General features: G+C 35.6%; 1 long non-coding RNA gene across 1 annotated transcript in view; it reads left to right on the top strand.

Annotated features, from left to right (window-relative positions):
• Positions 1-1456: 1456 nt before the first annotated feature.
• Positions 1457-15388, top strand: part of LOC135200788 (uncharacterized) — a 370704-nt gene continuing 356772 nt past the window's right edge. Inside the window, exon 1 of the long non-coding RNA XR_010311364.1 lies at positions 1457-1588. This is a non-coding gene — a long non-coding RNA (uncharacterized LOC135200788). The remainder of the gene's footprint in view (positions 1589-15388) is intronic.

Consider the following 15388-nt stretch of genomic DNA (forward strand, 5'->3'; position numbering starts at 1 on the left):
CATCTTACGGCCATTAACAAGATAGGAAATGGTCTTGCGGGTTCAGAACTTCAGACCTTTTTATACGCATGTGTTACCGGCATTGAGGTCATTCTGAGTTGAACTTCATTAGTGTGTGATCATGTGTCATAATACTTCCTTAATTGCCGTAATTTTTCGTTGGTTTTGTGATAGTTGAGAGAACCTTGACTTGGGCTGTTTACAGTTTACTCGTTAATTTATTGTTCGTTTAGTAGATGTTATATCGCCGTGGAAAACTTCAATATAAAGTAAATGTCTGGCGTCGTAATAGCGCAGCACTTCGATAAGAGTCTAAATGCGTCGATTCAGTTTTTGGTTTATGTAAATTAGCGGCTGCGCGGATATATAATTTTTTTAAATATAATTTTTCGGCGAAGCACTGTCGAACGCGGTGCCTGTAATGCAGTACAGGTGAGATAATCAGAGAAATTCACCTTCTTTCGTCTGTGTTTCAACTCCCATCCCCGAGGGGCTGGTGCCAACATGGCGGCCAGGCCATGTTTAAGTCCGACCCTGTAGGTGACGAACGCCGAAACACGAAGAAAAGAAGGTAAATTTCTCATTTTCTCGATAGATACGTCTGGTTATCTCACCTGTATTGCGTAACATACACAGTTTTCTGTATTGTTCAGGAAAGAAAAATATATTAATAGGCGTTATTTCCTTGAAGGCCATCTTCACGACATTCCCGCCATTATGGGTTAGGCCTATGCTGTTCGTTGTTAATAGATTTTTTTTTTACATGTTTTAACGTAACTCCGTTTGTGATTTTGTATTGCTCGTATAATTAACTCCACTGTAGCGATTACGACATTATCTTCGTGAAAAGTACCTTGATTCTCTTATATATGTCAAATTGTACTAACGTCCGCGAATTGATTGTAAAATTGGTTTGAATTGATATAGCCACCTGTCGTAGTTTTATGAAACTTTTGGGTCATAAACATTAAATGTATTGTTGCTAAGTTCACTTATCGTTCATATAGCGGTGTGTAAGAGTTTCAGCGTCCATTTACAAATATGCGATGTAATTTGGATACTTTTGTACATTTTTCTTTTCTGTTAAGGGGTAACCACTTATAAATGGATACGAATCTTTTAAGAACTCACTTTGTCTCGGGGTATTTCATTCTCAAATATACTTACCTATTTAATTTGCCGTTTTATTGCTGTTTAGTAAGTGTAATAGAAGAAAATAATTGCCGGTATAACGTAACTGCGTATGAAATTTAATTCTTTATGAATTTGCTGACCTGATTCCTTAAAAGATTTGATTTACGAATTTGTTGCTGAGAATGCAATTAATTTTTGTTTATAGGCTATACAGATTCACGATTTCGTTATTTATTTAGTATAACATTTATTTATTTATTTATTTATTTATTTATTTATTTATTTATTTATTTATTTATTTATTTATTTATTTATTTTGTGTCTGCGAACTGTAAATCCAGCAAAATATTGTGATAACGTTACGCTCCGCGAAACATCTGAGGTTAAAAGAATTCTCTAGACCTATAGGACCAACCAACGCAGAAGAAGGACGGGTCCCGGGGTATACTTAAGGGTGAGTACCAGAAGAGCTTTGCCAAAGTTTAATTTTGATAAAGGGCGATTAATTGTAGTAGGTGGTTTAGTCGTAATAACTTTGGATACAGTTTCGAGGGTATAAATAGAGCAATAGGCCTATAAAGGGTTGGCATGTATCATTTGTAAGGATGGCTTGCCAATTTTGTCACTCATTCTTGATATGGTTTGCTTATTATGGTGTTTTGGTCTTGAATTTGGAATGATTCACGTACAATTGTGGAAATTAGGCTATGTAAATGGCAATAATCGAAGGTTATTATATTATTTTCATGTATACTACGTACTGTTCATCAGGATTTCTGGTTTATTGTGGTTTTTGCTCTCGAATTGGGAATGGTTTAAGTACAGTTGTGGAAAGTAGGCAAGCATGTTGATTATGCAGTTGAATATTGATATAACCAAGAACTGCAGGTATTGCTGTTGCCATATGCTGTTCATCAAAATGTCCGGTTTATTTCTGTTATCGTTTGCTCGTAATGACTCATTACATTGATGAGAGAGTAAGCTTGTAGTTTTTTTTTTTTTTTTTTTTTTTTGCAGTAATATACATATAGATATAGATTATTAGAGAGATTTCAATATTACGTAAGGCTGCGAGGACTTGTACATCTAATATTCCATTGCTCGTAGTAACTTGAAACAGTGATTAGAGTTGGATTGTTAATTTTGTCTATTCAATAATATTCGTTTAAATGTAGGTGGAAATTATGACACGTTGGTGTCCCAATTTTAATTAAGACACGCCTAGATTCATATGGCAATTTAAGGTAAGTAGTGGATAGCTGTCTTGTTACAAAGGTATTCAGGTTTAAAAGGTATGTTATCACAGTTATCATAGATTTATGTTTTTGAATTTACGTTTATTTAATTAAACTTTTTTTTTGCATGCGATTTTTTTATTGACGCTATGTGAGTGAGTGTTTTACTATACAAAATTTTACTGTGCTGAATTGTTATTGTAAGTCTAGGAACGTTTATTGCATGCACAATTATTTACAACGATCAGTAGATATTTTCATGTGATGCCATTCTGTTATTTCATATGCTGTATATGTTTTTATTATGTATAATGTTAATTGGTGTTTAGCGGTCAAGAACAACAGGATTTATAGCAAGCATTTCAGTGTAAATGAAAGCGGGGAGTGAATTTGAACCGTAACAGAACTTGAGGCGTGATTGATAATAGGTTAGGCAGAGGTTTTCCTCATCACTTATAAGCCTTCGTTACTGTTATGCGGTTTAAGGATAAATTGCAACACATTCTCATAACAGTTGTTTCATAGTGCAACTACTAGGTTTTCCTGTTGCTACACCTTTCTAACTTTTCTACTTTCATTTTTCAGAGCTGACTGACCTCTTAGGTACCAGCGCCTAGTCCTTTCTATATTACATTCCATTCTATTCTATTTAAAAGTAAGTAAGAAACAGTTGAGTATGGAATGCTTAGAAATTCATAGTATTTAAAACATTTGCTGCTCAAAGTAATAACCTTTCTTTTGGGAAAGTCCATAGTTACGTGATTAAAAAAAAAAGAAAAAAAGTGCAGAGACTTTTGTATGAATATTTCGAACCTAACGAGGGCAATTAATAACGAGTGAAGCTTGCACTTGTACCTCATTAAGTTATCGAACATATACGAATTACCGGTGATGGAATAATCTTCGTTTGCGTAATGAAAAGTAACTTCATTTTATGAGGTGGCCTCGTTCGTTGTAGAGCTCATTACGCGTGTTTATTAGTTGGAAATTATCGACGGTACTCGAATATATATATATAGGCCTAGGCTACTTGATTTAGAGAAGATGGATTCTGGTTCAAGGAAATATTAAGTTGATAAAATTTTGTATAATTGACTATTACTCTGTTTTTTTTCCATCTGTCCATCCGCCTGTGGTGTTTTGTTTGGTAACACTGCGTCCCGGGCTTTAAATAGTTACGCTATGTGTAAGTTTTAGGTAAATAAAAGGATATATGGGTGTACATTTGCAACTGAAAAGTGTTTTGATAATTTACTGTATGCGAATTACACCGTTAATATTCGAAATAGGATATTGTTTTTATTGTTGAATGTAAGCTGAATGTAACTATCTAAAGCCCGGGACGCAGTGTTACCATACGCAAACACCACAGGCGGATGGACAGATGGAAAAAAAAACCGAGTATAATTACTGAGACTGTGGTCGTTAGTGGACAACTTTGTAATTAATCAAAAGGTTATTTTCGGTTTTGGCAGTGTTTATTGCTCGCCAGTCTTTATTTTTATCGAAAAGAATGGGTTCAGACGCCAGTGCACGTAATCTGATCACACATACATTGACAGGGTATTAGGTATGCATGTTTTTGATACAAATATGTTTTGTTTTATTATTATTGTTTGATTTTCATCTATGTTAGGTAAATATTTGCTCAAACTTAGATGTTGAAATGATCAAAAGTTTCATTTTGTGTGTAGTGGCTTTCGAAGGCAAACGACTTTGCTAATATGTAGACATACTGTAACCTACGTTTCTTTGGTGCTATTGTGGCTTGTTACCTACGCGTCACCTACTCCAAGGAGCTAGTACTAAACGCCATATGGTAAATGTAAAGTAGACGGCTGCACGAAGATATCGTTTATTCATATAATTTGTGGACCTGAAATGGGTGTATATAGTACTTTGCTCCCCTAGGGGCTAGCTTTAAACACGGCGTCCCAAGGAGCTTCCGCCATGTTTAGTTCTAGCACCTCGGAGTAGGTGACGTTTAGTACTAGCGCCTGGGAGTAGGTGACGCGTAGATATCCAGCCAAAGTAGCATCGATTCTTTTCTGGTTTCAATTCACCGAAGGCGATCTGTTGGACTGGCGAATCCATTGCTTATAAACTAGAGCTCCCATATGGAGGTAGCCCTGTCAGTGGGCATTACTTAAGGTTCTTTGCATCCCTCCCTTTGGCCCCTAGCTGCAACCCCTTTCATTCCTTTTACTGAACCTCCGTTCATATGCTCTTTCTTCCATCTTGCTTTCTGTCCTCGTGATAATATTTTTTCATCTTGTTACACCTTTAAAACCTCTTACTCTCCAATGCCCTGTCCGCGCTGAATGACCTCATAGGTCCCTGCGCTTGGCCTTTGGCGTAAGTCTTGTGTACCTTTGCATTCCATTAGACCATCATAACTCTGCTGTGGGAAAACTTTTCAGATAAAACTTTCTACCATTTTACCAAATAGTGTTTGGTTTAAGGAATTTTTTTTACCTGTTAGTGTTTGTTTTAAGGGAACTTTACACAAGTGTTTGTTGTAAAGGAAACTTTTTACCTAATAGTGTTTGGTTTAAGGGAAACTTCTTACCTAATATTCTTTGGTTTAAGGGGAACCTCTTCCCTAATAGTGGTTGGTTTAAGGGAACTTCTTACCGAATAGTGTTTGTTTTAAAGGAAACTTTACCCAAGTGTTTGGTTTAAGGGAATCATTTTACCTAACAGTGTTTGGTTTAAAGGAACCTTTACCCAAGTTTGGTTTAAGGGAAAAATCTTACCTAATAGTGTTTAGTTTAAGGGAAACTTCTTACCTGATGTATTTGGTTTTAGGGAAACCTCTTACCTAATAGTGTTTAGTTTAAGGGAAACATTTTACCTAATGATGTTTGTTTTAAGGGAACTTTACCCAAGTATTTGTTTTAAAGGAAACTTCTTACCTATTAGTGTTTGTTTTAAGGGAAAATTCTTACCTAATAGTGTTGATTTAAGGGAAACATTTTATCTGTTAGTGTTTGGTTTAAGGGAAACTTCTTACCTGATGTATTTGGTTTAAGGGAAACCTCTTACCTAATGGTGTTAGTTTTAAGGGAAACTATTTACCTAATAGTCTTTCGTTTAAGGGAACTTTACCCAAGTATTTGTTTTAAAGGAAGCTTGTTACCTAATAGTGTTTGGTTTAAGAGGAAATTCTTACCTAATAGTGCTGGTTTAAGGGAAATAATTTACCTAATAGTGTTTGGTTTAAAGGAAACTTCTTAACTGATGTATTTGGTTTAAGGGAAACCTCTTACCTAATGGTGTTTGTTTTAAGGGAAAGTATTTACCTAATAGTGTTTGGTTTAAGGGAACTTTACCCAAGTATTTGTTTTAAAGGAAGCTTCTTACCTAATAGTGTTTGGTTTAAGGGAAAATTCTTACCTAATAGTGTTGGTTTAAGGGAAACATTTTACCTAAGATTGTTTGGTTTAAGGGAAATGTTTTACCTAATAGTGTTTGGTTTAAAGAAAAATTCTTACCTAATAATGTTGGTTTAAGAGAAACTATTTACCTAATAATTTTTGGTTTAACGTAAACCTCTTACCTATTAGTGGTTGGTGTAAGGGAAACACCTTGTTATAACAGGAAGCACTCATTTCTCCGACAGACTCAAACTTCAGTATGCTTAAATGTTTCAAACTCCTGCTTAAACATCATGACCCGACTATCAGACGAAGCTGGTACTAGTCGCCTGGGAAGAGGGACTTGCGCCGTTCTGGGAGCTAATGAACCAGTGTATGAAGGTATGAAGAGGCCGTTCATATCAGATATTGCTCGACAGAGCTAATATTAGCGCGTGGGAAGTCGTTCACTTTTTGGCTCTGGCGCCGATATTGCAAATAAAGGCGGGGACCAAGACTAACCGAGTATGATTCGCAGATCGGGAGGAAGTTTCTTATTTGGCCTCGTAAGATATGATAACGGTTCGCGCAGATGTTCAGTTATTTGGAATAGCTTCTTTCGTGAAGTTTGGATTGAGAAAGGTAGGAGGTTGATGACTGAAATCTCTTTGATGATGGGAAATATTTAGAAAATTTGGTTTTATATACACACACACACATATATACATAATATACATATGTGTGTATATACGCATGCCTTCTTTGACCTCCAACGAACTCAGGTACTCATTTAGTTTTTTTTTTTAATTTCATTGACATTCTCTGTGTACACCCGTTAAGAAGTCAGCGTATAATTTCTTTGAGGATACTAGCGAGAATAACGAATTTAATTTATATAGAGGTATAATAATACAGTAATAAGGCAGATATATGAAACGAGAGAAAAAAAAAAGCTTCACTTTACTGGTTAGGAAGTAGAATATGTGTTAGAGGAGAAGAGAGAGAGAGAGAGAGAGAGGAGAGTGGTATGGCGGTTTGGGGTGGTCGGTGTGGAGGCGGGGTTGTGGCTGGGGTGGAGGGGGTTGATCTACTTGACGAAGATATAAAATTCCCGGGTTTTCTCTTTGTGTTGTGGTTGTGACAGGCCCTTTAACGATCCATTAAACAAAGAAGTTTGTAGTCGGAACTCTCCCAAGTATTTACGTTTGGATAATCTGTAATGAAATCTTTTTGTTAGAGTTTTATTCTTGAACCCAGAGGACCATTCCGCCGGATGATTATATTGAATAGTGTTGACAAAAATGGTATAATTAATATGTATATATTATTATATATATAGATATATATAATTATATATACATATATATATTATATATTTATAAATGAGGGCGGGTTAAACAGATTTTTTTTCAATCGCAGTTTCAGGTAAACCTTCGTGGTATAATATTTTTCTTATTTTTTTTTTTTCGTCAGTGCTCACAATATGGAAAATTAATTTTACCAGGAGAAAAAAAAAACACACTTATGGGGTCGAGATACTGAACTCTTCCCTGTAGTAGATAATCAACTATACTAGTGTGTGTGTGTGAGAGAGAGAAAGATGGGTGGAGTCCAAATATGGAAGAATGTTTGAGGCTATAGCGTTTTTTAGGCATGTACACACTGCACAGGTTTCTAAGCACAAGGAAAAAAATATGTTTCTGCTTGATGCATTGGGTTCAAAACAGTTTACGGTCTGTAACGTCCGGCATTCATTTTCCAGTTGCATAAATATATACATATATCAATGGAAGCGTGAATATATATATATATATATATATATATTATATATATATATATATATATATATATATATATATATTGTTGTGTATACCCACATTTTGTAACAATACAGTCTCACAATTAGCTTCCTTAGATATTACGGGTTCGTTCCAGTGAGTGCGCGTGTTTTTTTTTTTTTTTTTTTTTTTTTTTAACATAACGTACGGTGTCGTGTTGCTTCACCAGTTATGTGATCCACCTCATTTCGTAACTTACCTTCATGTATAATATATATATATATATATATATATATATATATATATATATATATATATATATATGCGTGTGTGTGTGCGTGCGTGTATGTGCGTGTGTGTAAAGAAAGATAGAACAAAGGAATAAATTTTTAAACGCGGATATAAACTATGGAATGACCTTAGGGTAATTTGATTTTTGTCGATAAGATTTGATAAAGAGGAAGGAAAAAAGAAAAAAAAAATCTTATATACCGTGACACAGAAACAAGACGAAGAGAAAATATTATGTACCGTGAGAAGCTTTGTAAGCTGGAACTTAATACCTGGATCCTGGAGGAAGATGAATATCGATGAAGATCGTGGAAGACGGCGTAACGGGATATCCTTTGAGGATCCCATCAGCATCTCCAACACAATAATTTGCCCGCCCCCCGCCCCACCCCTTTTTTTTTGTCAGTGGAAGTTGGGATGCGGGTAAAGCCATCTTTGATGACACCGGAGATGCGCCTGAAGTTGATGAGGCGTGAGTACACACGAGGCAGATCCCATAACGCGTATAAAAGGAACTTTTATTTCTTTTATATATCCAAGTTTAATGACTATTGGAGTTAACGTATGTTTTGTATTTAGTGGGTTTCATGCCTTTCATTGGCTGGAAATAAAAAGATATGATGGGATGAATGAATTCGCCTAAAATTCTTCTCTCGCCTACCACGGGGAATAATTCAAGCGGCTTTCCTCCAGAGCTCTTCAGAATTGCTCTCTCTGAAACCGACCCTCTCCGGCAATTGTCCAATACTTCGTGTGATTTTATGTCTTATCATAATCCCCCACTCTCTGTTGTGTAACGGCCCATGTCGACATAACTAAGTCTATTCTGGTAACGCCAACCCGGACCATCTCTCTCCCCAAAAGATATTCTTTTTATATCATCCTCATCTGTTCCTGATGGCTTTGCAGATACTTCCAGTGATCGCATATCCCATAAACCTATTCTCAGACGTTCGGAACTGCTCAGATGCAGGTGCTACCTGTTGCCCGTAGCCTTCTTCTTAACTTGGCGCGATAGCTGCAGCTGTAGTAATGCTGCTGCTGTTCTGCTAGGATAAGTCGACGTAGGATGCGCCGTCTCTCTCATATCTCATCCGGCCTGGTTAGGATTGCTCATTGTTGTGCTTATTGTGAAGAGTCCACATTTTCTCCATTGTGAGTTGACGTGAGCTTCGTATGTTTTAATGACGGTTGAGCAAGGACCCATCTAATGAACTCGTCTGTTCCAAGACAGTTACCCTCGCTTAGTTTCTATGGCTCCTGCCCAGCTAAAGACGGACACTTTTGGGACTGCCCTCTTTTGTTAAAGAACGTTGAGTTATCAAATTCGTCCTGTAATCCAAAGCATTGATTCCAGTCTTAAAGGAAACATCTCCATTTCAAACCATACTGTTTTTTTCCTTTTTTTCGTTTTTTTTTTTTTTAGTCATGCGATACCAAAACAGTTTTTATTCTGTGCATTTATAGAGTCGAACAAAACCCGTGGTAATATATTCATTAAAAAAAAGGGAAAAAAAAAAAACATTGTTTGGCAAGAGCTGGGGACAGATATCAGAGCAACAACAGGAAGTATTTTCAGTGCAAGGGTGATAAACAACGTTAACAAGGCAGTGAACTCTATGCCACGGAGTCTCTTTCATCAGCTTTTATGTATTTATTTATAATTTACGGAATAGGTTTTATTCCAAATTTTTTTTTTGCCATATCCATATTTTCGGTGTTCAAGCGGGCATGATATTATGATTTTTGACTTGGTTTTCACAATAATATACTACTTGTATACCTATGAATAAGCATACATATATGCGTTCGTTTGTATAAAGGAAAGTGGATGTAATTCACTTCATTTTATATATAGTGGCACAATATCATCTAGTATACTGGGAATTTGTAGGGCAGGATTTTGATCGAAAATGTTGGCGGAATTCTTCTGCACACGTGTTCATCCACGATTCTGCAGTTAGTTTATGAATGCTGTATGAATCATTGTCTTGAATTATTTTGAAGTCACACTGTTAGAGGAGTCAACTTCGTGTTGAATGTAGCATATATATATATATATATATATATATATATATATATATATATATATATATATATATATATATATTTACGTCTTAGGCTGGGCAAAATAATATTGAAGCGGCCAAAAGAAAAGTTGAAATAGATTCGATAAAAACTCACGAGAAAAAACAACACCTTCAGCCATCTGTTGCATTTACCGTTTAGCCTGAAAGAGAGAGAGAGAGAGAGAGAGAGAGAGAGAGAGAGAGAGAGAGAGAGAGAGGAGAGAGGAGAGAGAGAGAGAGAGAGAGAACTTCATTAAAATTCGGGGTAAATAAATAAACAACTTTCACATAGTTCTTTTATTACATCATATTATTTAAACCACACGGGTCAAGACTTCATACATTGGGGATATTTCGGGGTTGTGATATAAATAACGTTCGGAAACATGAATATATACACATGTATCTATATATGTATACACGTGCATGTGTATAGTATGTATACATCATATGTGTGCCCACATATAGTACATATAAATAGATAGATAATTAGCACAAAATATATGTATATATCAGTATTCAGGTGAAGAAAGAGAGGAATTACTGGCAGAGGTGACGTGAGCTGTAAAAATAACAATGGAGTTGATTACAATGAAAAAAAACTGTGCTTCGGGATGTGTTTTATACTATTCTACATTTCTATAATCAATATACAAACTCTCTCACTGTGTGGTTTTCAGCAATCACATGTATCACCAAAAATTATATATTCATGTAATCCTTAGCTTAACTTCTGAGAGAGAGAGAGAGAGAGAGAGAGAGAGAGAGAGAGAGAGAGAGAGAGAGAGAAATGAATGAATGAGTGAATGAAAGAGAGAAGAATGAGTGAATAAAAGGTCGGTTCACATGTGTAGAGGTAGGTTCACAGTTTTTACTCTATATGCTCCCCCTCTCATATACGGTAAAAACTTTTCTTCTCTACCCCCGGCTATATAAAAAATTGATATATAAATCCATTATGGATATACAAATGTCATTAAAAAGAAAGGTAACGAAGGTGATATTGGAGTAACCCTTTTTTTATATCTCTGGACCTCGCTCCACCTCTGAATTGCAGTACACCAACGAGCGTTCTGGTATGTTCAAATGCAGTGCAGTAATTGTGCAATATCCTTTTTCCCCGGATCACTAATATGCCCTCGCCGCCAGGATGGATGATATCTTTTAATATTTCTTTAATTTAATAGTTTTTTTTTTAATTTCTATCCCAACGTGTGAGCTAACTACGACGTTTTACATGATGTCAGCATGAGTCAAGTTACCCCATGTGTATCCATTTTTCCTCTAAAGTAATATTTACTTTTTATTACAAACAGCTGGTTTTTAATTGAAAAATGTGGACACCAGTAAATATAAAAGAATTTGTATTAAAAATTGCTGTTTTTTTAATTGACAATATGGACTGCAGTCAGTATAAAGAGAACTTTATTACAAATTCCTGTTTTTGAATTGAAAGTATTGACTGCAATCAATATAAAATGACTTGATAATTTTGTCTAACCTGAACTGAGAATGGCTGGCAATAAAAAAAACCTGAGAATCACAGGAAATGCGATTAAATATATCTATGTACAATGAGCATTCCAGTGACAGCTCGTTTTTCATAAAAAAAAAAGGGGACCATGAATAATTCTGTTCAATATCGCCTCCCCTTCAAACCCTGCTGTGAAATATCGCGCGCAATTATTTTCTTGAATGAATAAATTCCGTATATTTTAATACTCGTGGACGAAAATCTCTTGTTTTTCGGCACATTCTATCAATACAAAAAAGAATGAAATCACGTGCGTTTAATAATGTGATCCAGAGATGTACCCGAAAAGCACTGCATTAAAAAAAAAACGCCCGGTATTACGTCTGAAAGAAAATGCTGTATGCATGTATTTATATACCTATACATTACGAAAACAACCATTTAATGTGTGTATCATTGTCCAGTCAGGGGCGTGCTGCTGATGCACGGCGAAAAAGTCGTGCAAGGAACTTTTTTCTCTGTGCATTCTGTGCATACGAGAATGCGCCCATGCAGAGACGAACGCGTACTTATTCCTCCTGTGCATGCACGCATACTTGGCACGCGTGAAGACGCTCATACACACAGGACACACACATTTACACGGATACACTCATGCACTGTGTTGCTGTTGTTGTGGTTTTTTGTTGCTGAAGTTGAAGAAGAACCCAGTCGTTCCACCTTTTAAAAAGCGAAGTGACAGGAATGTGTGGTGGTTGTATATCATCATTATTCAGTGAGAGAACTCCCGCTGCGGTGACCTACTGTGTGTGTGTGTGTGTGTACATCTGGTGATCATGAGGATGAGAGGGTGATGGCGGACATGGGATAGTGAGCAGCAGCATCGCCACAATATTCCGGGTGAGAGTGACGTGGGACGAAGTGTCTAATCAAACGAACATGAGGAGCGGACTCATCGAGAAGTAACGAATATATATACATCTTTTACATCCAGTTTCTTGTTCTCTCTCTTGATTTCTTTAAATCCAAAACGAGCGTGAGAGTGGACGAGTGAATTGGCAAATATGACATCTTCATTTGTGTTTGGTGGTGATTAAATAATGACGGTGACTGAAGATGATGTGGGCGGGTGATGACGATGATGGTGGTAGTGACGATACAGTGAAGTGACAAAAGAAACGATAGTGAGTGTGATGTGATCAGTATCAGTCAGTCTAAGAAATAGTAGGCGTGGCTGAAGATGTGACGAATCTTATTATGAATTAAGATACTGTGATGATGAAATGGACTGCAGTGAAAACAGAAAATGGGACAATGAATGTAGTAGTGGCGATGGTGGTGGTGAATATAATGATCGTGATATTATTATTATGACAATGATGTAATTTATTTGAATGGTGATAATGCCGATGACTATGCAGCTAGGTTGGCCATGATAGATTGTGAAAAAAATGTCACCTATTCACTTGATACAAGTTTATTTTTTCGACCAGCGAATTAACCAGTTTTACTGAATAATGATCAAGTTAGACTTTACATACTTCATTCCCGGACCCTCAGAAAAATATCTCGTATTTATTGGGTCTAGACCGTTAATTTTTCCAGTTTGAAATAATATTCTCCTTCAAAGAATTATATGATTGGTTATGATAACCATATTAAAGATCAAACGACTTACGTAATTAGGCATGGAATTGAAAAATGCTACGGCATATATATCAGATACAAGCGGGTACTTCAGTCACAGGACTTGATGTTTGTCACTAGATGGACATCAGCTGATGTAACTGAAAACAAACATTAATCAGCGCTGACAAGGACTAAGTGAGGACGAGGCAGCAGTGCCATCACCAGTGATGACATCAGCTGAGGAGGTACTCTTATACAGATATGTGTCCTTGACGATAATGAGAAGCAGGCTGATGAGTTGAACAGTCTCGTCAATGAAGGTGATAGATGCAGTATGATAAAGATGTATTAACGGTGATAACGATGATGATTCAGGAAATAGCGATGACTGGCAATTAAGTGTGCTTTCGTGAAGGGTATGGAAGAGGCGATGGTTCAGGTAGCTGTTAAAGATGATGGTGAATCACAGTATAATGATGATTGGAATGATCACTGGTGATGATGTTCGTTCATGGTAAAAAGTGGAACAGTAATGATGATGGTGTTAATGACTGACGTATAATTGATGTATATCATGCTCTGTTGATGAGTATTAGGGTGTAATTGGTAATAAGGATGATTGTGATTATATTCTGATTGTTAATGATAATGGCTATGTTACATCTGAGAATGGGCGCGATGGTGACTTCATTATAATTTATGGTAATGGATAAGTTGTGATTGATGAAGAGCAATGATGGTGATATCGTAATGCTAATTTATTATAATGAATGTGATTGTGACTGTATCATGATTTATGGTAATGAATATGATTGTGACTTTCATAATTTGTGATAATGATTATGATTGTGACTGTATTGTAATTTATGGTAATGAATATGATTGACTGTGCCCTAACCTATGGTAATGGATTGTGAGTTTATCATGATTTATGGTAATATGATTGTGGCTATCGTAAGTCATGGTAATGAATATGATTGTGACTGTATCTTTACTTATGAAAATGAATATGATTTTGCGTTTATCATAATTTATGGTAATGAATATGATTGTGACTTTATCATAATTTATGGTAATGAATATGATTGTGACTGTGTAATGATTTGTGGTAATGAATACGATTGTGACCTTCGTAATTTATGGTAATGAAAAGGATTGACTGTGTTGTAGTTTATGGTAATGGATATGATCGTGAGTTTATCATAATTTGTGGTAATGTGATTGTGGGTTTATCATAATTTGTGGTAATGTGATTGTGGGTTTATCATAATTTATGGTATTATGATTGCGAGTATCATAATTTATGGTAATAATATGAATATGACCTTATCATAATCTATGATAATGAATATGATTATGCCTATCATAATTTATGGTAATGAAGATGATTGTGAATTTATCATAATTTATGGTAATGAATGATTATGGCGCTATCATAATTTATGGTGATGAATGATTATGATTAAATCACAATATATGATATGAATATAATTGTGACATTATCGTAATTTATGGTAATGAATATGATCGACTGGCGTAATTCATTGTGAGTTTATCATAACTTATGGTAATATGGTAATATGATTGTGATGTTGACATTCCTAACAATGCGGTTGAAGAACAAGAAGAATTACGCAGAGTGAAGTAATAATTGAGATGATAATAATGGTCTATTTGTGATGATGGTGATGAGGTGAAAGGAAATGTTTTGCTCTCTAATAATAGTGATGAAGAATGAGGTATGATAGAGACTTGAATACCAATGTGCTTGTTATGATTGTGACACTGTGGATGTTCATTGATGGTGCTAATGACAGTTATTTAAAAAGCAATTATGGTGATGATGAATAGGACATTCATAAAGGTATTGAATCGTTAATTGATGAACCTAATGATGGTGCCATGAACGAGCAATTGATGGTGATGATGATGATGCTTGATAACAATAACAGTGACATTCATGAAAATGGTGGTGGGATTAGATGATGGGTGTGATCATAATGATATGGATACCAACTGATTTATGATTGAAGATGATGATGACATTTATGATAAGGATAATGACTATTATATTTGCATGATGGTGCAGTGATAACGAAATTAACACTGTTATGAATGAGATGTTATAGATGACATTGATGATAGTGTTATCTTAGATGACTCTTAAATGGATGATGATTATGGTGAAGGCGACTGATGGGATAATGATGATGGTTTTAACTGAAGTGACTGATAATGATATTGCCATGAATAATGATGGTGAATTTGGTGAATATGAAAAAATGATGACAAAATGGAAAGTTGTGTTATTGATATTTTTCTTGATGGACGTGAAGTTGTTAACGGTAGAATGATAAATGAAAAATCTCTGAATAGTTATGTGAATGGTGAAAGTAAGTAACGGTTAGTTAGTTAGATGGTT

Source organism: Macrobrachium nipponense, chromosome 23, assembly GCF_015104395.2.
Source record: "Macrobrachium nipponense isolate FS-2020 chromosome 23, ASM1510439v2, whole genome shotgun sequence".
Lineage (NCBI taxonomy): Eukaryota > Metazoa > Arthropoda > Malacostraca > Decapoda > Palaemonidae > Macrobrachium > Macrobrachium nipponense.